At 44.9% G+C, this 24,582-nt stretch overlaps 1 protein-coding gene and 1 long non-coding RNA gene across 3 annotated transcripts in view; one reads left to right on the forward strand and one right to left on the reverse strand.

Moving 5' to 3' along the window:
• Positions 1-259: 259 nt before the first annotated feature.
• On the reverse strand, positions 260-3,523 carry LOC144149310 (uncharacterized). Of its 2 annotated transcripts, none has more exons than XR_013318259.1 (5): positions 3,258-3,523; positions 2,135-2,216; positions 1,579-1,665; positions 628-927; positions 260-424 (listed from the first exon to the last, which is right to left on the reverse strand). It is a non-coding gene; the product is annotated as an uncharacterized LOC144149310 (long non-coding RNA). The 2 variants fall into 2 exon arrangements; XR_013318260.1 differs by lacking the exon at positions 3,258-3,523 and adding an exon at positions 2,921-3,250.
• A 7,560-nt stretch (positions 3,524-11,083) lies between these two features.
• LOC144150218 (sulfotransferase ssu-1-like) overlaps positions 11,084-24,582 on the forward strand; it is a 62,837-nt gene continuing 49,338 nt past the window's right edge. Inside the window, exon 1 of the mRNA XM_077682069.1 lies at positions 11,084-11,199. The gene's annotated coding sequence lies outside the window, so the exon portion shown is untranslated. The remainder of the gene's footprint in view (positions 11,200-24,582) is intronic.

Genomic DNA, 24,582 nt, shown 5'->3' on the forward strand with positions numbered 1-24,582 from the left:
ATTCATATATCCTTATTAAACCAATTCAATAAATGTTGCGTGAACAGCTTCACAAACATGGCCAAGTATACAAATTCTTTACCTCAATATTTGCACGGATGTATGCAAAGCATTCCAAATTGTTTGGATACTGCCATTGAACAATTTCAGGTTAATTCGAGTTTGAGCTACATTTATAAGGTGGTTCTCAGGGGTGCACTTTTCCAGTACAGCGTTGTGGTCATGGTTCCCCACAGAAAAAACGCAGAATGTGGGAAAGTAGAAAGAACATTTATTACAAATTCACTTTTTCGTACAAAGCAGTGTTTATGGCTATGTTCCCTACATTCTCCGTTTCACTCAGTCTAATATTACACTTGGAATTCACTCGTATTTACGAATCCATCTTTACACTTCCCTCTTAGGTTCCTCTTTACAGTTCCACCTGAGAGAGAGAGAGAACAAGACTTTATTATCACTATCCGGCGTGTGAGGGAGTGGGTCATGCCGCGCAGGGCTTCGCCACCCCTCTGTCTCGCTAGACCTCTATGTTGCCTGACTCATCATTGGCTACTAGGAGTAGTCTCCGTTCGCCTCTGCCGGGCCAGCGCAGCATCGAGCCGCTGGATAGCTTGGAGTTGCATCCACCTGAGTTGTGATTCCCACGCCAAGTTATCGTTTTTTATGCAGCACTAACAAGTTTCTAGGCCAATTTCAATCTGTCTTTTGGGCAAACTTTAAATGGTATCTATAATTTCCTGCATGAAAAAAGGCGCTTGGAAAAATTCAGAGATAAGCTTCGCAATTTAGGTAGTACACAAGCAGGCACAAAATCAGGGCACGCTGAAGATTTCCCCAGGTCATCTGAATAACTTGTTCCCTGCTGCCGCAGATGGAGGTATATATGTGAGGGGCCGTCACTTGGATTTCCCCACCTTGAAGAGCCATCTACAGAAAATTTCAGAAAAAGAACAAAATCCAGTGCAACCATAAGCCCCTCACACCAAACCACAGGCATGTGAAGTACGAAAAATATATTGCACGGAAATGAAGACGGAGACCAGAGAATGAAATGAAAGGCCACACCAGAGGAGTGATTTACGGCCTTTCCTAATAATTTCACATCATTTCAGTAATCGTTACACACAGTAATTTGGCCGCATTGTTCAGAACAACGCGAAGCCACTATAGTCATACCGGCCAACCTTCCCGAATTTTAATCGTGCCGTGTTCCAGTTTATCTCGCGAAATGTTTCTGCATGCTCACCCAGAACAGGCAGAAACTTTGGGCTACGAGATAAACTGACATACATTTGCAAAAGAGAAAAAAAAAAAACGTTTCCGCGCCTTCATGTGGAATCACTAGTACACAAAACAGAGCGAACGTCGCACTAAACCCAGGAAACGTGCTTTCACGATGCTGACGCCACCTGCGTCACATTTTTGGCTGTACTTAAACAACCCCCCCCCCCCCCTGTACTGGCAGTTTCATTTTGAACAAGGATCCCACGTGGAAGCCGAAACGTTTTTCATTTAAGTAAAGTGTTCTTATCGGTGGTTACTTCCTCGGCTATCAGTAAAAAGGAATCGCCAACTTACATTTTTTCTTCGTCCAGATGTGTTGTGGGAGAGGATACATCTAGAACTTACGCCGATCTTCAAGTGGCATTCCCAGGAGGTCTGTACCTGTAATGACTCGAAGGGTTATTTGGGTTAAAATGTAATAGGCTTTAGAACTGGGCAGTTGGTATACATTCATAATGAAAGAACACCTCAAACTTGACAAGACGAAGAAAAGAACACAGCACAAGCACTCACTAACAACTGGAGATTTCTTACAGAGCTATTTTAGAAAAAGAGTACTTGTTTGCTCTGCGAAACCACGCATCTTATAGAATAGCTAGAGTTGCTGAAAAACTACAAAGCTCCATGCTGAGGAAATCGTTATGTGAATTCATAACGTTCATGTAGTAACGAACTGATAGAAAGAGTCACTAAACATGAGGCAAAATAAGATACTAAATATAACATCATAACACTTGAGGAAAGGCCTCGCATTTTTACAAGTGAATCATACTTTTGTCTGTGCAGGCCTGGGTGCCATCTTTACAAAGAATATTTGAATGAATATGTTTTAGTTATTGCATTTTCATACCGTTGTTTCCGCTGAAATCAGACTTCATTTCAACTTGTGTCATACGCAGGGGAGTCCTGGTTGTCAGCTCAAGGAACACTGCCTGCAAGAAAAAACAGTAGTGCTGATAAGTCATAGCATAGGTAGCCAGATGCAACCACACTTTTTGAACTGCCAGGATCCGATGAGGGTGCAGAACCCATTTTTACACCTGCACCTGTCCCTGTGTAATTCGTCACAATTTCTGTATCATCAAAAAACAACAATCAAGCAGCCTGCATGCTAGCTCATACATACCACCATTCTGTAAAGTCGCTTTACTGCACTACACTAGGATCACGCGAGACAATCATTTGCCCTGCAATACCACGCGCATAAATAAACGACTGATTTGTGCGAATGAGAATAATAAACCACTTAACATGGTGGAAATGGCCCGCTGTCTCAAAATGACTAACGCCAAATTTACCCACTCAAGGAAAAGAATGAAAAAAATGAGGAGTGTTGTACATACGAAAACTTTTTATTGTGCCGTAAGGCAAACTTTCACAAAAAAGAGGCTTCTGCTGGACAAAAGTGAGTTTAGAAATTTCGGGCAGCATTTAGTGGACTACTTTTCTGCAGCACACACCTTGTGTTTATCCGGATATATTACTACAAGACCAATAAAATGGACACCATTCCGAATATATGCAGCGAGAAAAATGAACATTTCCCGACGACTGAAACAAAATGATAATACCCAGAGAATAGCGCGATAATATAAGACTTTAATGGGAAAAAAATCAATTATTCAAACAGAGCTACCTGACAATTACATGGGCCAATAACTCGTCAAGTGCGCCCGATGCAGCGAACAGCGTAAAGAAAACGCTCAACACATGACGAAGGCGCGCAAACAGAGCAGAAAGCAGGTCACGGGCGCCGTTATCTGTGCTTTCCCGATCGTCCGCTCTAGTCTGACGCAACGAACGCAAGCCCGTGATTTCATTCAAATGCCGTCGCGGACAACAGAAAACGTCCAGCGCAGCAACCAGTCAGGTAACGAAAATCCCTCTCGAATGCTGCAATTTCAAATTGAAAAGCCCCCAGCGAAAAGATACATCCAATGAAAACACCGAAACCGTCACGGGAATATACTCACCGAGTTCGCTTTCACTCGCGCCGGGGCATTGGTCCAACATGCGAACTTGATGGTGGTCGTAGAAGAACGGGCCGTGAAGCGCTGCCAGTCAGAAATGGGCTCTCCGCAGCCTCCGCGATTCACGCCGACAAATAAATCTTGTAACAGCAATCCTCGCTTCATCGTAGGGGTATCACAGCGGTTAAAAGGCTCGAGTGGCGCGAAAACGCGGCCACCGGGCCTGCCGGCGCCGCCATTTCTCTATATCCCGTCATGCAACGGAGAAATCAACGGCCGCCGGGAGAGAAGGCACGACGAGCATCTCTTAGAGGTTACAGGGCGTTTTATAGGTTACAACGTAGAGGTTACATGTCAGATTTTGTTGATGTAACCTATAAATCATTATTGTAACCCATAAATCGCTTTTAACCTCACGCTTATAACCCTTAGAACGGACTGGGATAAAGAAAACATCAAAATGAATCCATTGTAACCTTTATTTTATAGGTTACTTCCGTTTAGAAGTTACATTATGGGTTACCAGGATTAGAGTGTACGACGAGGGGCTAAGGCGTCATCTTTCTGACGTCCACCCCTCACTGTTTTTTATTCGTCGCTGCCAAAGAGCACCCTCCATACCAACACCCTCCCCAGACGGCATCCCGTTCGCTGCTAACCCAAACCACCTGTGCACCATTATCATACATTATGCAGTTTGCTCTTCACACGAGAACCTTCAATGGGCGCAGGTGGTACAGACACAGCGGTGCTAGCTGAGTGCACTGCCTGTCTCCCCGTCCCCTCACGTGAGCGTAGCTTAGTCGGTGATACGACAGGATTTCGCTCCGCCTATCTAATCAGGTCCAAGTTCGATTCCTGGCGGTGCCAATAATTTCTGGAATTTAGCTTGAGAATTTTCTGCTTACGCGGGCACGAAACATTCCTTTGCATGTAGATGCTTCGGCTTCGCAGTGAACATCGTTGCTTTTTGTGTTCTGCGTCATCAACTTGGTGAGTGGTCGCTCTCTCGATGACAATCCTGTATAGAAACCTTTTTGAGGCCGGAAATTGCCTACTTGCAGGCGGTCACGCATTTCCGGGGGCCATTACTTCCCGTAAGTCCATTCGTATGCAACGAGCAATTATCTGACACCACATACGTATGGGAAACACAAGACACCGAAATAATGGGCTGCAATGCGCAAGCTTTTCATTTGGCTAAACTTCTGGGTAACACAACCCGCACACAACAGCAGAAAACATGTAAAAACTAATATTCAAAACGATTTTATAACACAGGCCTAAAGCAAGTAGTTAAAAAATAAACATTTACAATTACTTCTTTGTGTAATCTAATACTACCATTACTAAAAATAACCCATTACAATGTTTTGCAGTTTAGAGCGCTAAAATATCAAATTTTAGGTTACAAACGGGCGCAGCTAGTACTAGTAGTGTAATGCTGGATGCCCCTCCTCCTTCGTTGGAGACGCACCTGTTGCACCTAACAAGGGCTTCCGGACTTGCTGCTGAAAGGTCTCTATGACTAAGACGCCCGGGTCATCTGGTTCTCAGGAATTCACATGTCACCTGTAGAGCACCAGGTTATCACGTTTAATAACTGCGGCACCCTGCTTTGCGAGCTCGGCGGCTGAAGCACGAACTCGGGAACTGTGCTTCACACTTAAGGCGCGAACGGAGGGGATTTGGCGAGTATAACAGCACGAAATATATCACGCCACGAACGCTGGACAGTGAGTTCAGTATGTGTTGTACGCATTTTTTGCGAGCTCGTAATGTGGCGCAAGTCCATGCACAAGCCAGGCTGAAACCTGGTTCTCCTTACGAGTCGCACGTTCCAGTGCGCTCGGTGTTTTTCTTGGTATTCTTTGTTTGGTAATGTTGTACGGCTTAACTAAAAGCTTAGAAAGCTCTGCTGTCAAACGCGAACTTCTAAGTCTTATACGAAAAAAATGTTTCATCAGTAATAGAAGGCGCAAGAGCGAATACAAATACATTTATTTGTAAAATATGCGCACAGCGACTGCGCTCACCTCGCTTGTGCTCCTATGATGCAGCACCGAAGTTGTTTTGAGGGATTATCGTTATTAACGCGAATGATTTTATTATTCATACCGCTGTAACTCGGGTAGTTGCATGATTTTCGGGCGGAAATATCAGCGACATTCACCGCAAAACCTACCCGTCAAAGCAGCGGTCACTGTCACTGCACACTACCGCCGAGTGGACATTACGCAGATTCGGTTAGTTATGTGTGCGTCGCGACCAAATGTGAGTCAGTGAAACAGCCGTGATGTCGCAGCCAGAGTCCTTGTCTCTGGAATATCTGGATATTTAGGTATTATGTATTGCCATCATTCAGCCATAATACACGTTTACCTAAACGGTGACGCTAGCGACATTTTCAGAAAAACCAAACTAACTGTGTAGTAGTGTACAGCCTAAGCTGCAACGGCGGAGATGCGGCTTAGTGACACGAGTGGTGCGGCCCAGACGAGTGGACACTGCAAGCGACAAGAAAAAAATGCACTTGAGGAATGTTTGCGCTTCTGCACCCCAAATAAACCAGCTTCGTTAGCCAGAAAATACATATCGCGGCACGCGCACGTGTGAAAGCTCCTATGTGGTGTAACAGACAAAACCACCGGATGAGACGACAAGCAGCCGAGGGCACTGCCCAAGACATTGTGCATGTAATGGCGGCCTCACCTTCTCGTGGCTGTCAAGCACCTCTGCTATTTTTCAGCTCTCCCTTCGATCCCCCCTTTCGCTACCGATGAATAGTATTGAACGTGCGTGCATCGCGCGTTGGTCTACGATTTCTGTGTCCAAGACCACAACGCATTTAATTGGTCTAGCTTAAGAATTTAGCTCGAGCCATTTTGATTTAGTGGTATGACGAATGCAGGCTTCACTGGTATTGCTTGTATTCTTGGGTCGATTCTGCCACGAAGTGCTCATAGTTACTTTTCAACTGACTTGCTTCACGGCTGCTCGTGGCCTGCAGCGTGATTTACTGAAATTGTATCATGGCGTAACACATACACCAATTATCTTACTTAAGCTCAGACATATCAAAGCAGGCAACAAGAATTGACACGTAAAGCCCTTTTCTCACTCGTGCTACGTCATACTTCCTGAAAACGATGTATTAACTGTTCCGAAAATTCTTAAATATAACCTCTGCATTTAAATGTATGGGATTTCAAACTATCATCTTCCGCACTTTACTTCTATTTTTGCAGATAACAATGTCGTGAGGTTTGTGCTAAACAATATTTTCTCCTGCCAAAAGTTCTCAATTACGCCAAGCAAACCATTCATTTTTATGGAATTTATTCTTTGAGAAGTTTCCTTTTCGCCTTACAGCATGCAGTTACCTCAATGCAATTAAAACGAACTGAAAACATTATATCACGTCAATTAGCAAGCCTGTTAATCTGTTTCTTGGTTGTTTATTGTCCATTGTGAGTTGCTTTCGGTGTTCACGTGTTTTTGCAATGGCAGTGTGTTTTTCTTGATTTTCACTAATTTCGGCGAGATTATAAACGTATACTCAGACTTTGTTTGTCTCCGTTACATTTTACTGAAGTTCTGTTTCTCTGGTATGTACATTAAATTCCTCCCTTCCACATTGCACATGAGGTCCTCTCACAGCCACTGACTACGGGACCTCTTTCTGTATGTCGAGCATATGTTATGCACATTTTGCGTGAATAAACTTTCTACTCAAGCGTCGTTCTAATAATTTCGCATAAAAAGTAGCCGGCGTATGTTCCTCTTCATAACAAAGGGGTGGGAGATGATATGAGGTGTGAACTTCGCGAGCAGCAGAAGCGGTCCCGTAGCCAAAATAAGGCGTAGACAACACAGTACTTTACGCTTGCTTGATTTAGGTAAACATGTCTATGTCGTACCATTATAGAGGTTGGTATGTGATGTATCTTAGAGGCCTCAAACAGTCTTGTGGCATATTTGCTACTTAGTGCACCACTGTCAATTGCAACGGCGATACTGACGTTAGGTATTTTTCATACTCCCGCAACATCGATGGAAAGCTATATCAATTATTTTTGGGTGGAGCAGAGCTTCGAATATTGATGTTAAAAAATCGTATTTTTCACTTTCTGCTCTAAGCCAGACAGCCTGGCCACTATTTATTCGAGTTCACATAACCCTTAACCCGGCGACCTTCGCTCCCACTTTTGGCCTTCGTGAGCTCCAGGAGAACCTGATCACCAGAGACCATTTGTACGTTCCCCAAATTCTGCCATCCAGTGCTCCTGTCGTGAGGTCATCAATTGGGTCATCGACATCCGAGCAAATGATTTCCACCAGCTGCGTACGTGCGCCTGCGCTCGCGGGGTGTACCGTGCTGAGGCTACATGTGTGGATTTCTTTTTCCTGGTATGATACGCTTGCAAGGTCAAAACACTCACTTTACTGTTTAGACCGACAGGACTGACCACAAATTCACGAATGCCCTGCGAAATAAATTCCTTCTTGCCCTCTCACAATAGGTACGGAGATAAATAAGTGCTTTTGAATAATTGCATTTACCAAGGAATGTGAATAAATGAGTAAATGAAAGAATGACTGAATGAGCGAATGAATGAATCAATCAATGAATTCACCGATCAGTCAATCAATCAATCAGTCATTTTATGGATCAATCAATCGAAAAAAACGCTGAAATTGCCAACGTCCAACAACCAATGATACCTACGAATTATGAGTCCCGCTGGAGCTCAAATTCACACCGCCTTTGCACGGTAATCGCTAAATGTAACGAGGAGAATCCATGCTGTTACAACTAGAAGATAAGAAAACCGTTGCTATTGGCTACGTGGTAGGCGGAGTGCACTGCAGTCTCCCCTCTCTGGGCGCATGCGCGCGCTGCCGCCGCTCTAAGGCTTGCCTTTCTCATAGGGCCTGTGCGACATTTGTCGAGCTAAGATGTGGTCCGGGAACGGAGTAAGAATTATTGAGGAAGCGCATCAGGGCTTGCTCCTGCGGCGCAATAACGTCACGGCACTGGGCACGGCACCGACGCGCCTTATGTCGCGAGGCGCCAAAATGAAAATACGCGCAGCACACTTCCGAAAACGCTCGCCTGTTGAAGGTCAGTCAGAGCATAGCCGACCACCGTCATGGGCAGACGACGTCGACGAATCCCTCACGCGACGGGACTTTCATTGGAGACGGCTTGCAGCGGAAGAAATCTTCGCGTTTCAAACTTCTTTCTCGTTAGGCAAAGGGGCTGTGATTTTTTCAGGACGCCTAACCTACAATAGTTAAATAGTTTAAAAAAACGTGGTTGAGAATCAAGGTATGATTAGTTCCATTATATGATGGCTTTTATCCTCTATGCCATTAGTTTATATTTAGCACGCCCTAACTTCCCCTACCTGCCTCCCATGGTTGAAGGCATAGATTAGCATCATTGCTCTTAACCGCGACCGTGGGCCGGAAGTGGAAAGACAGTTTATAGTTTTCTGACCCTTCGGGAGTTATACATTTTCGAAATTTCATTTTCGCGAACCAATTAGAATTTTTTTCGCGGTTGCTTTAGGCAAATATCTAGCGCGTGTTAATTGTAAGAGTTCTTACGAAAGGAAACGCAGCAAAATATGACACTTCAGTTCGGATTGTCGGGGTTGTGTGTTGGTTAACAAAGTTGTAACATTAACCAATCGATTATGGAAACAGGCAAAATACCGAAATGTCGTAATTGATGTGAGAATAATAAGTGGAATTGTTTGTTCTAGCTCACGGATGCCCCCTACAGGAACCATTCACAGTCGGCCAGTTGATGTTCCCACTTCTACACTAGTACTTTGTTGTACGTTAAGTGGGCGGGGGTGCAGAAGATGTATGGAAATTGTTTGCGAAGGTCAGCCTTTTGATCATTCTTTTTAGGTTTTGTTTTAATATATAAATATTTAAGTTATCTTTAACATTTTACAATCTCAAACACAAAAAAAAATGAAACGCCAGCGTTTCCGAAAAGTTAACGAATGCGATGGAAATAATGAGGAATAGTTGTATGTATGAGCATACCCGTTATGGAAATCGAAACCTTTGTTCATGTAGGGCGTAGTAGGAGAATTTATTTTTAGCCTCAACGAGTTGCCTTCTGTACACCAAGCCGCCATGTGGCCCGCAACGTCCCAATCGTGATGGCAGGGATTCAGTAGTTGATATTAACTAGAAAGGAAATTTGGGGCCGTTCCCTCACCGGTCAAATGGCCGTGAAGACAAAATGCATGTTGGGTTCATCAAAAAAAACGTCCTTGTCTTGATGACAATGGTACCTCTTTTATCTCAAATTCTATGCCAATAATTGAGATGTTAATACAAACATGCGAAGCAACCCCTTCCCGGCCAGTTCCTCATGACGTCACAGTATCTTGTTTTTACTGTTGGCTGCATCCTGCCTAAGCCACGACCAAGGAACATGACTGGGTGGTAGTAGTGAGCCTGTAGCTCCGTTGCATCGCCTCACTTGGATGCTATTCTCGGGAGCAAGCTAATAAAAGCAATAGCTCATGTAAGGTATCACTCCGCCGAAGCGACGGACCCGGATGTCAACGGGCGCGCGCGTTTTGAAAGGAGATTTCTATGAATGCGTGGTATCGCCTGCCTATCCGCACGTAGTGTGTTAGTCGTCCCTGCAGTAATTTGTAAGAATTTTAACTCCAAAATTCACGAAAACGCCTCCTGCCATGTTCAGCACATTCCGGGTAACGCACTGCTGGCGCAGTGCGGAGTGACATCCAGCTGCGGTGATGGGGCACAGGGGCCACTTCTGTTGCCGTTCTTAAGTTATACCCGATTATACCGTGCAGTGACCAAACCGATAACTCGACTTGTATTGCTTGCCTATTATACACTGTTCACTTTGGGACGTCATTCTGTATATTATTCCCGTGTATAGCATTCACCGCGAACGACTAAATACCTATTATACGTCTCTTTTTCCAATTTTACATCAATGTAGTGTCAAAGTTAAATTTCCAAGTATTTCGGGCGTTGTTTTTTTTTTTTTCGCTTCAAAAATACGTCTTCATTGGCTGCAATAGGCTACGCAAAAGCTAGTTCTTTCAATTTCAATAAAATTGTATGTTGGCTTCATGGAAACTTTAAAACTTTATTATAATCTTTCCGATCATTCTTGGTAACGAAGTGAAAATAAAATACAATCATAATAGGGCAGCATAAGTGCACTGATGACGGCCAAATATAGAGACTGCAGTCAACTGCGTAGAAAATCCAGGCCAAACTCTCTGGAATCGGCAGAAAATGTGTACCCTTACCCATGCTCATGGAGGCTTTATTGTCAAACACGGTACAATGCTTGGAAAAATTCTACTTACGGATGGTGCCAAAACAACAGAAACGACGCTTCCGATAGCATTTGACCTTGGTGTCGACTGCCGACGTATGCGGCATTACAAAAGGACCACGTTCTGTAACTATCAAAACGGCCCGATAAGATTTTCAAACGAATCCTTGATAAACCCGGATCGTTATAACGTTGGTCACGGGTTTGTTTGCGCCTCTTGATTCTCCTTTTTATTACTGGTGGTTGGCCCCTTGTCCCTCCAAGGGCCGATTGCTGGGCCCGGCACGAGAACAGTGAAGCTGCGATTGTTGTGTGCACAGCGATGCGTGGGAGTAAACGCTTGAATATGTTTTGAATTCGGCCAGACGCCGTTCCGCCGGGAATACGCAGCAACCATCGTCGTTTGCGGCGAGGAGATGCCCATTAGTTGCTTTTCTGTACGGGCAGATTCCGTCGCCTCCTCTCTTTTGGCCTTGAGTGGCCTACATAGGCCACCGTCGCCGTCGTTTTTTTCCCTCAACCTCCTTCGGAGCGGGTTGTCAGAAACGGCTTCCGAGTCCACGAGGAAAGAAGCCGAACGGGCGCTTTCACAAAAAGGTAGGAGTGTTTGCGGTCATCCACGAGTTTTGTCATTTTGTGCTTTTTTACGAAGTGGTTTCTGATTCATAGTTAAGGTACTTCTTTCACGTCTTTATTTGATAAATAGTCGAGTATTTTATAAACGTAACCTAGCGCGTTTAGCGCGCCCGCAACTTTTGGTTTGCAGTGGGGATTGTAAATAACGTTTGCAAGGAAAAACGGGAACCCGTACGACAATAATAATGAAAACTACATCATACGGGCTAACCATTCGTCAACTAGATAGCATCTGTAACTGCTGCAAGCGGTGCAAAGCTGCTCGAAACGTGGTTTACTTGACAAGGAACCAAATCTGCGCAATACGGTTTAAACCAGGGTAACTCGATTTATACCACTCGCGAAACTCCCCATAGGCCCCATGTATGAAAGGGCGGGCCACGGTTGGGACCCCGGCGCTGGGAGAAACGGGGCAGGCACGGGCAAGTCAATTAGCCTGTCGGCTGAAGCCAGAAAGTTTAATTAGTGCTCAAGCGCTCTCGGCTGCTGCTGTATGTCATAAAATGCGATACCACAGGAACATAAGTAAACATTACTATAAAATTTATGCCTCCTCAATTAAAAACAAGCTTTATGTTACAATAAATCTGTGATTAAATTATAACTTAGCCAACTCCAGTTTTGGTCTCGTAGGTGCCGTGCCAGTACACTTCCCCTCGGCTGCAAGGAAGCAGGGCGGACTGCAACGCCCGGTTTCTGCAGCGGAGTTTCCCAACTCGTATATTTTGAAGAACCCTGGTTTAACCATTTTTTGTGTTCAGAGCGGTATTGAAGAGCTCAAGAAGCCCGTAGTTCGAGTTATTTTGTCAGGTGCTACTAATCACCTTTGAGAATGAGACATAAAGGAAGTAAGGCAAGGAATGTGTCGCTGGGATTATAGTAGTATCAGTTTGCTCCACCTTTTCACTTGCTTCTTTTTCGCCAATAAACATCATCATCATCATCATCATCATCATCGCCATTATCTAATTGCACTTTAGTTCTGGCTTGCAGCAGCTGCGAAGATACTTTGAAGGTAGAGGGGGAGCAGACATCAAGCGATGATGGCGAGGATATTGTTGATGATGACGATGGTGATAACTTGTACTTCTTAAAAGGGGGTGCGTCTTATTTCGGCACCTTAAACGAATAGATTTTTTAGCGCCAGACGTAGATTTTTGATCTGTACCTTTAACCACACGCCCCTGATCTTATTTAAAATCTTTGTATCCCTTCAATCATTCTATATCACGCCATAATTAAGCCTATTAATTGCTAATTAGGGACGAGCAGTCGAATCTGCTGCGTGGTACTCGAAATGCATTTGAATGCGGCTTGACGCGTTATAATCGCATCAAAAATAAAATAAAGCCAAGGGAATTGAAGAATTTATTTCTTCTCACATGAACCACAAATCTCTAGGGGTATTAAAGTATGAGTACCAAGTTCTAACGAAGAAAAGACCGTAAGTAAATTTGGGAACTAAAAATATATTCCACTTAGAAGGCAAACCGTGCCTTATGACAAAAAGAGAGATTGTATGCCGCTTGGCGCTATGGGCCCCTTCAGTCTTTTTTTTTTTTTTGCTTTGTTTTGAACCGATTATTTGTATTATTGTGTCCAGACAGGAAGGGGGGGGGAAGGCATAACCATTTCGTTTTTCAAAACGGAACGCGTATAAACGCCACCAACCTGACCCGCCTGTTTCCGAAGGACATGTGGCGTATCAGTTTGTCCGCTTCGATTATCGGCTCACTGTCCAAAATCTACTTCAACCACCCGCCGCAGTCGCTCAGTGGCTATGGCATTGTGCTCCTGAGCCCAAGGATGCAGGTTTGATTCGAGGTCGCGGCCACCCTTCTGATGGAGGCTAAAAGCAGAAACGCCTCTGTGTTCGAAATTTCGGTGCACGTTAAAGTTCACAGGTGGTCAAAATTAATCCGATGCCTTCCACTACGGCGCGCCTCATCACCTGTGTCGTTTCCGCCTGTTGAAACCCCGTAATAATATCAAATCAATCCACTCCAACCGTGGACGATAGCAGCCATCGCTTAACCCATGCAGCAATGGATAACGGATACTCCAAATGGGTAAAAACGGACGACAGCTTTGGGTAAGAGGTATGCTGCGGGGTGGCGTTCATCTGTTTACGCAAAAGGCAGCACGTTCTGTAACGAAGGCACAGTGTTTCGAGCCAGAGTCTGCACCGGTGGCCGGGGAAGATATGGAGAAACTGCATAGTAAAAGATGACACATTGGAATATTTTGAAGTTTTTAGCACTGGGAGTAAAGGTATTGTTAGAATATATTGGGCGATAACTAGGGCTCCGGTTTTTTGGATTAATCCGAACCAATTCGAAAAACACTCGCTGGGGCAATTGTGGACAATTCGGATTTATCCGATAAGCACCGATTTTAGAGCACAACAACGGTAAAAAATGACGACCATTGTTCGCACATAAGGGTATCTGGTAAGTTATTGGTACCACTGACCGTTCTCACTTTTCCGCGACAACTATAAATGGTCACTGGTCCCACAGGGAGCCTCGGCACTTTGTCATCTTTCAATACCAGTGCACGTGTGTAAACAAGTGTGATCTGCCCTGATATACGCCAGCTCATGAAATATTTTTCAAACTTCCAGAGCCATAAAGTAACAAACATTGTTGAACCTCTCTTGTTTAGGACAGTTCACGCTGAGCAGTGGCCAGTGCTTTCTCACGGCGCGCAGAAGCTTCTGGGTCTACCTATTTCTAGCGCAGAGGTCGAAAGGTCATTTGCCAAGCTGGAAAACATAAATCGTTAGCAGCGGGCTTTAATTAGCGAGAAAAATCTCGTAAAGTATGCTATAGTGTATTACAACAAGATTTGAGGTTGTAATAGAAGAAACGTAGATGTTTTATCTCACCATTCCTGCTTGTGTGCATATCTGTCTGCCTGCCATTCAAACCTCTGAGATAACAGTTTTTTTGGAGTATTTTAAATAGAGAGGAATACAAAGCGAATGTCGGAGAATGGGATATTTACAAGATATAAACTCCTAAAAACGCCTACAGTTCCTAAAAATAAACTCATAAAAACACCTCCCCAGTTGCACCAATCATAACCCACGAAAACCCGGAGCCCCAGCGATAAGATTCGTAGTAATCACGATAATTTTACCCGGTCGCAAATGCGCCAAAATAAGCTGCAGAAAAAAATTCCCCCGCATTTCCCCGAGGGGGAGAATGTGAAAGTGCGAATGCACGGTTGTCGGCCCGCTTGCGGCGCTTGCGCTCGGCCCCCGCAGCCCACCGCCTCGCCGCCTTCTCTTCCATCTCTTCCATCGGGTTTGTAGTATCACGTGTACACCACGCAGTTATCAAGCCGCTATAACGCCGCTGAGTCGCCAACGCACGCCGCTGACGACGTAGTTTGAATGCGTTAAAGATATAAGGCGCGTCACTAACACTGATATCAGCGTCGCGTCCGTGGCTTGGTCGGTAGAGCGTCGCGCTGCGGCCGCAGAGTCCTCGGATCGAAACCTGGCGCCGGATGCTGTTTCTTTTTTAAATATAGAGGAGCACTGCGGACGCCGCCGCCGCCGCCGGCGGTGGATGGTTTGGGGTCGCTTATAAAGTGCATTCGCACTTAAAATAAGAAGCTGTTGATTTGCGGGTCAGCGCCAAGCTGCTTTGAAAAGCGTGTGCACTGCATTCCAGTATCGGCCGAGCCGCGCCACGCCGCCTTCGGCCGCAGAAGGGATACAGTTTCATACCGAGATATTCTAGAGGGAAATCTGGCTGAAGTGTATAGATGAGCCAGACCTTATGAGTGGCATCGTGGTCTTCCAGAATTTTTCGATTCTTACTCGGCTAAGCATGAAATAATGGTTAATTTTGGCAGTGGCGGCAGAAACGGTATTTTGTTGCTAACGTATAATTTAAATTGCTGAGTATACGAAAGTGTTCTTATTAGAAGCTCTGTTTCATATGAGGTTCCTTTACAATTTCATCCGCCAGGAGAACGAACACAAGCACCCTTTTCTTCCTGTTACTTCATTTACTCTGTAAGCCTCGTAAAGGAAGGAAAAGATTAGGAGGTTCGTTCTGTGCACTTCGAGAAGCGTGGTTAAAGCCACTGTGCTTTTGTCGGCCATCGGAGGCGTATAACAAGGACGGTGACACGACAACGCCACGATGGTTTAGCCGCAGCTCGTCCGATATCGATGGGTGATAAGATGATAGGCGGACAGTGAGCCTATGACACGAGATATGAGTAATGGCGCAGAAAGTGGAAAGTATGTACGAAAATATAGCAAAAGAGCTGTTCTAAAATTGCGTCCTGTAATTTTTTGCCAAAATGAGTGATCATGGTAGGGGATTACTTTAAAAATATCGGTGAATATATATATATATATATATATATATATATATATATATATATATATATATATATATATATATAATATAGCGAATCCGTATAGGAAATGAGGGGCTCATAGAAATAACACAGGAATAACTGTTGGCAGCCAAGAAAACCTCGGAAAGCAAAAGGGAGGTTGTGGTAGGTCGTTGAAACAGATAAAGAATTTGGAAAGAAAGAAAGCGGAGAAAAAAATGCCCGCCAGGTGGGATTCAAACCCACGACCTCCAGAATACCGGTCTGGTGCGATAACCACTACCCTACCGGCGGGTGACGATAACCACTACGCCACCGGCGGGTGGCCTTGGTGACGTAAATCGAGCAGTCGAAGAACATCAACTCCGGGAAAGAGAGAAAGATCTTTTGAGCGAGCTTCCAATTTATGTGATGGACATAGAGCAGTAATTTTTGGCTCAGGTGCTTTGCGACCCCCTAATTTGAGTACTGGGTGTGTTGGGTGCCTACGTTATGCAAGCATTTATGATTTCAAAAAAAGTTGAAAAAGTGTCGCAAGGTCCCTTTTACCAAAAACAATTGAATGAATAATGACAAATTAAATCGCGCACTACGGTTACTGAGTATTCACAGGAGGGACATATAATTCGACAGCACTAAAGCGAAGTAATAAGTGTGTTAAGTGCCCGTTGGCATTGAATTGATGCGACGAAAGGAAGCTAGATGCCCCTCTACAATCGCGGACTCCTGTTGATTCTCGATGGCGTTGGTCGGCTGCATCCAATCACCCAAAAAATCCTCTGACGTAATAAAGAAATCGTCAGAGCGTGGCTGGGAAGTCACCACTGTTTCATTTGTTTTCCTGCATATCTGGGTTATTGGTTTGGAGTTTGTGATAAAATATATATCAGTGTTGTCGAGATAAGGCCATCTGTTTAGACACAGTCTTGTATATCGTCCAGGTGGCCTATTTCCTTCACCGCTGAAAAGCAAACTGGGAGAACACACGCTGCTAAGACCGGGTTGCGGAACCGGCCCACCCAAGCGCGGACATCGGCGCTTATTAGCGCGTTCGTCGTTATCGGCTCGTGCCACGTGCCAATCCCCATTGAATACAGCGGTTCATCAACCCTGCGTTTACCGCTCACCTTTAACTCTGAGTGACTACAGCGGAAACAAGTCCGGCCAAGCGACTTCGCGAGCCATTCCAGCAAGGGCCATTCTGAATAATGGAGCCAGCAGAGACAAGAAAGGCTTTGGGGGCGCGGGCCATGAAAGCGGTAATCGGCGAGCATCGTGAGTCAAGCACCCAGGCGCCCCTCGTACTTGGAAAAAAGGTCTTGTCGTACCACCGGCGCCATCCCATCCTCTCCCTCGTGGTCACGTGGGCAAACAACCAGAACACCTTCGCGCGTTGGCGGAGCCTAGTGCGGGAGATAGCGGGTCTGTGATTGGACCAGGCATTTGGGAGTTGAATTCCCTATGAGAACTCTGGGGACTTTGGCTTGAACAAATAGGCGGTGTTGCGAGCCGCCGAGGGTTGTTACTGCTGTGGCTGTTGCTGGCCGTGCGATTCGTTCGAGGCAAAGCATCCAAACTTGTACTCATCGTGTAAATACGTGTATAAAGTTTTTTCAGCTTTATCAGCAAGTATCGGTCGCTTGATCAACGTCCCCGGTCACCAATCACGCTAACAAGATTCATTTGCCGAACCCGGATTCACAACAACTAGTGGCAGCGGCGGGATTGAAATCACATCAACGTACCACTGAGCATTCTCGTTGCTGCGGCGAGAGTTTATTCCGCACCAATACACAAAAATACTTTATCCCCATTTTGCAGCAATTGATTTGTTCCTACATTCGCTAATAAGTTGTAAACCAAGTCAATTACAAAGCTAATTCGAATATGTGCACACAATACAAAAGCATCTGAAGCTAGCATCCGTGGCAACCACTAGAGGATGCGCTATTAACCGTGGGAACAATGAGAGCAGCCAGAGTGCCCCATGGCATATTGAAAAACGCTTTGGACATGGCGTAACCCATGCATTTTCCCCCGTACGATTTGCCTACAAACCGGTTGCTTTGCCTTATTTCTATAGCTCTTAGGATGCACCGCGTCGCATCTTACCGTTAATTTAATTTCCTCGCGCTTTTCGCCATTACATTCGATATCGGGAACACCGTCCGCATGGGAAGTTTATGCTGTTTTCACGCAGAAACATCCGCCATGTGAACGGGATACTCACGACGGGAGGAGAATGTGAATGAAGAGCCGCAAGACGCCATGTAGCAAGCCACGCGTAGAAAAGAAGGAAATATTTCGCAGCCATTATGGAGATTCGAGCGGTGGTGCGATACTACCATGAACCATTTCCCACTTTTATGTACGAAGCTATGGGAAACATGGTGGGACTCAAGCTGGCCCAGCGATCGCTCACTCGCTGCAGACGCCCCTGTGCGTTTGTATGCCGTTTAAGTTCATTACAGACCGTTGAAATGTCAGAAACAGCAACGCTTCGTGTGTAGGTAATACATGTTCTTGCTCCCCATGCATTATCTACGAATGGCATCACAGTTACGGCAGCGGGAACAATTTTCCATTCCAGTGCTCCTTAGCCCGTAGAAGTTTTTAGTAGGACCCTATCTTAGCTTAAAAGACTTGCCTTCGTTTATATCATGGATAAATGCTAGACGGGAAGTTCTGGTTGGGACTTTTATACGTATGCCTTGTGATCTGGAAACGAAGACGCAAGGGGAATCTAGTCGTCGGCAGGCGGCAATCCGTATCGACGCCATTGCTACGTTGTGTTAGGACATTCCATTAACGTGGGGGAAATATAAATACTATGAAAAAGGGGGAGATTGCGCATTTCACTCAGCATTTTGGTAGGAACTGAGAAATACTTTCACGCACACTTTGTTCGAGATACATGTCATAAACAAATAAAACACAATAGTGGCACCCTGTGCTTCATTGGGCATCTGGTGCAAGACAATGTTTAAGAAATTAAACGTGATTTCAAAGAGAAGTGAACTGGTGCAACATGAAAATTCTAGAATGACAAAGCATCACGCTTTACCGTATCATCCTCTTTTCGCGAACGAATTGTTTTGGTTGGAGATAAGGGCTACCGGTTGCTCACCTGAGGCTATCGTTGTCCCCCCCCCCTCAATGACATTTTGTTGGCGCGCATTATTTCAACTGCTGTATGATGACGTTTCTTTGCGTTTGTAATCTTGGCGACTGGAATCCCCAGAATTCATTGCGAAGGTTGAGTATGCAAGTACACTTATCTGTGATGTAGTATGTGCTGGCTGTAGGCAATATATGCACGGGAAAAACACGTCCATGCGCCGATACGGAAGTTACACCAAAGGCACCGCTAGGACGGACTGTGACACGGGCCAACAACTAGTTGTATCTTACAAAATATATGAAAATGGAAATGATTTGATTGATTGTAGGGTTTAACACGCCGACGCAACGCAGGCAATGAGGCGCCCTCTAGTGGATGGCTCGGGATTAATTTTGACCATTTCGGGATCTTTAACGTGCGCTGAAATCTCGTACTCACGGGCGTTTTTGCTTTTCGCCTACATCAGAAAAGCGGCCGCCGCGGCGGGGGCTCGAACCCGCTGCGTCGTGCTCAGCAGCGCAACGCCTTAGCCACTGAGCCAGCGCGGTGGGTAAATGGAAATGAAGACGTACTGTAGTTGCAACACTTTCAACAACCGCAAAAACATCCCTTTCAATTGTCTTTACCTACGGTTATCAAGAACCTGCCGGTAATTAAGTAAGTAAGTGAAACTTTATTCAACCCCCCTGTTAAAGTACAAGAGGAGGCAACCTGTTAAGGTGCCAATACAGCCCGATGGTTAATCTTCGGTAGTGGGGTCCTTGGACATCCCAGGAATGACTCGATCCAGGTACCGAACACTGCCAGGGAGTCCCCTGGGTGCTGCTCCTGGTGGGCTCCTCCTGGCGTTGACTTGACGGCCATTGTAGCTCCAGTGCTGCGATGATATTGTTGACAGCCTAGAGCTGTGTTCCTAGGTTAGCGCTGCATTTGGCGTCTTCTATTTCCAGGGGAAGCGTTGTTCCCATTGCTGCGTTGTTGCATTGCCATAAGATGTGAGCCAGTGTAGCTCTCTGGTCTATATATAGGCGTCAGATGTCCGTTTCGTACACCTCGAGTCATACGTACACTGTAAACGCAAACTAGCCGGAAATGGAGTTTTAATCAAGTAATGTGCCCTGAAAAGTACTTATAGCAAAAAATGTACTCCCTAGGCATGGTCTAAACAAGTGGACGAACCTCCACGGTAGTACCGTTGCCCATCCGTGTAGCAAAAGGGAGGATTTAGAACGACATAACACCATTTGTGAGATGGCGTTCGGTCCCTTGTAAACAACCACGTTCACAATAAACTCCCCATCTGGGGTAATCATCTCAAGCGGACGATCGCCATGTTAGTCTTGTGTTGTTTCCGTGTGTCAGCGCTTCAACCGTGGACTAATGCTAATTAGAACGAGAAAGCAGGACGTGACAGTTGCATGCAGCTATAAAACCGATACCGTACGTATACCCGTATAGATGCTTCAGCCCGCGCGATCACAAGCAGACAGCGCGGCCGTGTTGTTTCAATCTGTTTATTTTGGCGGTAGGTGTTGTCAAACTCTGCTGCTAACAAAGAGACAGTTCTCGCCGTTGCAAACAATTGCAATGTTCATCTGCTTCGCTTGCTTGCGCATATATAGACAATTTAAATCCTCGTGCCAGCGCGCCAACGCACCCGACTGCAGCGACTCAACTTGCCCTGGCGGCACGACTTGCTGCCCGGATGTAAACAGCCTCCGTGCTATCAATGCAGCGCGGCCGGTGACTTGGTGCGGCCGGAGCTTCAAGCGCCTCGCCTTGGGCCATCATTTTTTCTTATTTGAGAAGGACTAGTAGTGCCATTTGGTGGAAAGATTTTTATGTGCCCCTGTCACACGACGAACGGCCGCTAACAAGATTTGGATACGGCGACAGCTGTGGACAGCTCGCTGGTAAGTGCTCTTTCATCAGTCGATGCGTTTGTCAAACGTTTGGATAGGGTTAACTGCGAAGTACCCGTGCCGCACACAGCACGTACACGCACGGGCAAAGAAAAAAGCGCACACTCGTTTTATTCTACTTGTTTGTGGCTTTTGGGGTATGCATTCGCATTCTTTTATAGGCCGGTTTGTAACAGGGCATTCGATATGAAATCGTTTGTCGCGCGCGGCGTCGTTTCAAAGCAACGTGACGGTTACTCAGGTAGCCGAATCGCCTCCGACAGCGGTGCATCGTCGGGCCCGTTCGGTGAATATTGTGGGACTTGGAAAGAAAAAAGCGCACACTCGTTTTATTGTACTTGTTTGTGGCTTTTGGGGTATGCATTCGCATTCTTTTGTAGGCCGGTTTGTAACAGGGCATTCGATATGAAATCGTTTGTCGCGCGCGGCGTCGTTTCAAAGCAACGTGACGGTTACTCAGGTAGCCTAATTGCCTCCGACAGCGGTGCATCGTCGGGCCCGGTCGGTGAATATTGTGGGACTCTGTCTCTCATATGCATCGAACTGCTCGTGTTCTTTTTAGTTAACTGCTCTACTTTGTAATATCTATTTGTTAACGCTCCTGATGGCTTGCCTGTCCAAATATAAGTCTGTGTTGTTTTCGTTCAAGGCTCTGACTCATTCTTAGCGCTCTGGTCGGCGAAAGCCGCAGATCAGACGGCCACCCCGTTCGAAAACTGTGCCCTGTAGATTCGGTGGGGTTGTTTGCTCGCTTGAGTCGACTCTTCACATCTAACAGCGTACCCTATTAAGGAAACGGTGACATGCGTAAAAGATGCTATGAGCCTATCGAACGATTAAATGCATATAGTGTGGACCACGACGGCGACGTGGTTCGAAACCGAAATGTTTTTATTCCCTTTCGGATGATAATGAGGGGTCTGTATACAATCTGGGGACCCGTCAGTCGCCAGCTAAGGCCACGTAATTAAAAACCCAAATTCATGCCCTTATGGAAGAGAACAGAGTTTGCTGTAGCATGACACAAGTCTGCCGGGTATAAAAAAGGATATCATTTTTTTTTACAAGAACAATGCACACACTCTTCTTTTGTTGGTAATAAATTTGTCATAATCAATAGTAAGACCATACACAAAAATTACTCGATTCATCTGACACCCCATTTTGACACGGGGCTTGCGGCTCCAAAAAGTGCACTGTGTTTTACGTGACGGAAACTTCTACAATCACGGTAAATTAACTAAGGCAGGTGTGTGTGGCATGCAGCGTTGGTAAGTTTGCGAGAATAGCGTTTCCATTTCAGCTGTTTTTTTTTGTTGCCATGCAATCGCAAGTAATTTGGTGCCATGAACGAGGTTTACGGTAGCTAACAAGGCTGTAGTAACGGTTGCGGCTATAAATGACCTTATGCACCAATCACGCTTGTCAGCTCGGTGACACAGAATATTAAGGTGTCAGAATACGGATGACTGAGTCGCCTAGTTTATTACTACTGTAAAAGAAGAAAGTGTTTTCTGACCCAGTGAAGGACTTTCCTGTATGACTAGCTGTGTTATGACAAATGACCATACTTGATGAGACAAGCCGTAACAAATTAGCTTTGGATGTAACACCAGGAGGGAAATAGGTGGAGGTATCTGCAAGTATAACTCAAACAGTGGGTGCCTGTCCGGCATGAATTCATTATTTGCTGACACGATTTTCTTCTGCAGATCCTGATACATGATCGAGTTGAATGACTTCATAGATCTTAAGGCAGCATAGGCTGTGCTGTACAAGGCAAGGCTGCATTCGGAAACCAAGTTGGCCCCTCCAGCAGAAGTGAGTATTGCCACGGCTTGCAACAGCCGTCCAGCTCGCAAAAGCTCCACTTTTTCTATGAAAGTGAGCCACCATGGTAGGGGAGAGGCAGTGTAAGGGGTTGCATCTTTAACTGTGTGCCCACTCACTTGAATAGATGCAAGCTGGCATCTTAAAGCAAGAAACGGCAGTTAACAAAATCATGCAATACCAAAGTGTTTTTCAGTCAAAAACAAAAACTAATCTATCAACCTACAGAGACTTGCATTTTATCTTCACTGTCATTTAAAGTTGTGCTCGAGTATATTGTGCGGAAGTAATATCTTTTTTATTGCTGCAAAAGCCACGACGGTTAATGTACTGGCACTTGGTTTTATGAAGCCTTTGCATTCCTAATTTAGGTACTGGAATTCGCAGGGAACCTGGCCTTACAATTTTATTACTGTACCGAATTATTAATTTCATTTAACCACAGTGTCTGTTTTGAATTTTACGTGTGGGGCATTATTTTTCTTTTTTGCTTTTTCAGGCAGATGTTCCTCTGACTCCCTGCCTGCATTCCGTGAACGGGGAAGTTAGCCTCCACATCGATGGCCAGCGTGTCTTGACTGCATCATCTTTACTGGGAGGACTGTGTAGTCTGTTTGCATCGTTCTGGATTTTCAACATTCAATATCCCAAGAAGGCACACAGAGCTCTAACGTTTGTGGAACATGGCTTTTTGGACCTTGCTTGCGCCAAACGACGTGTGAAGGATTTAGAACTAATTAACTTTTATCGCATCAATATCGCTCACTAATACTTGTTTTCAATCCTGTAATCATTGGATAGTAGTCAAAAAGAATTCCGTATTATATTTCTGACTTTTTCTTTTTTCTTTTTTTTACTGAAAAGGGGATATTTGATGGGCCGTTCTGTATGCTCATAATACAGCTATCTTTCAGTGAAGAATTTAACTTGAAACAATTATCTAAATAATATTGGCAACTGGTGCGAAATGAATCAACTAAAAATTATCCGAAAAACACGAATTTCATGGCTTTTTGTTCTCACTCTAAAGAAGCTGTCGTGATACCACCCATTCTGTTCTATATCATTGCAATTAACCCGTCAGACTCGGTCACTTTTCTTGGCGCATTTGTGTCTTTATCAAAACGCACTGGTATTTTCCGCCGCATATTTTTTGTTCTTTATATTACTCATTTATCCATAGCCATCTCACTGCAGTCTGTCTCCTACATCGTTTATCTCTTGTGCCTATACCACCTACAAAATGCTTGTTACCTTTCAATATCAAATCGTTGCACAGCTCTCGCTTATTTCACGACAAATTGAAAAATTGTTTTGTTGTTGTAAACCACTTCAACCATTTTTTCTTCACTTTGTGTACTTAGTACTGATGTGTACTGATAAGTTCTGATAAATACTGACGGGTTCTCGATCCTCTAGTATTATATAATGATTTCATTTACCGTGCGGTTGTGTTTGTGCCTATCTGTTTTTCAAGTATTTCCAGTTCTTGTATTATTATTGTTTCTACAATTTGTTCAACTAGCAGACAGCTCTCGCTCATTTCACCACCTACTGAATTTTTTTTTGTTTTTGTAAACCACTGCAGCCATTTTTTTCACTGTGTACTGAGCGCTGATGCGTACTGATAAGTTCTGATAAGTACTGACGCGTTCTCGATCCTCTAGTATTCTATAATGATTTCACTTGCCATGCGGTTGTGTTTGTGCCTATCTTTGTTTTTCGCGTATTTCCAGTTCTTGTAGTAATATTGTTTCTACGTTTTGTTCAACTAGCATCGTATTGCTGTCTTCAATTCCTAACTGGCGTGTTATTTAGCAATGTACCCTTTGTGATTTCTAATATGAGGTCGCCATAAGTATTTATTTCGGAACCTCCTTGTGTACACCATGTACCATGTAAACTTGTCTGCGATAGTTCGTTTGAAATAAACCTGAAATCGAGAAAAACCGTGTGAAATCAGTACTCCCGCAGGGAACTGGAAATTCTCCCTTGTGGCCTTGAAAACCTCCTTTTGGAAGGCCTACAAAACTCCCCAAGCTTTCGTCAAACTCCATTCAAAAGAAGTAAATGCTTCCCTTGAACCTCCTAAAAACGCCCCTAAACTAACAT

The sequence above is a fragment of the Haemaphysalis longicornis genome, unplaced genomic scaffold, assembly GCF_048455015.1.
Source record: "Haemaphysalis longicornis isolate Haplotype H1 unplaced genomic scaffold, Haemaphysalis longicornis Haplotype H1 scaffold_8, whole genome shotgun sequence".
Classification (NCBI taxonomy): domain Eukaryota; kingdom Metazoa; phylum Arthropoda; class Arachnida; order Ixodida; family Ixodidae; genus Haemaphysalis; species Haemaphysalis longicornis.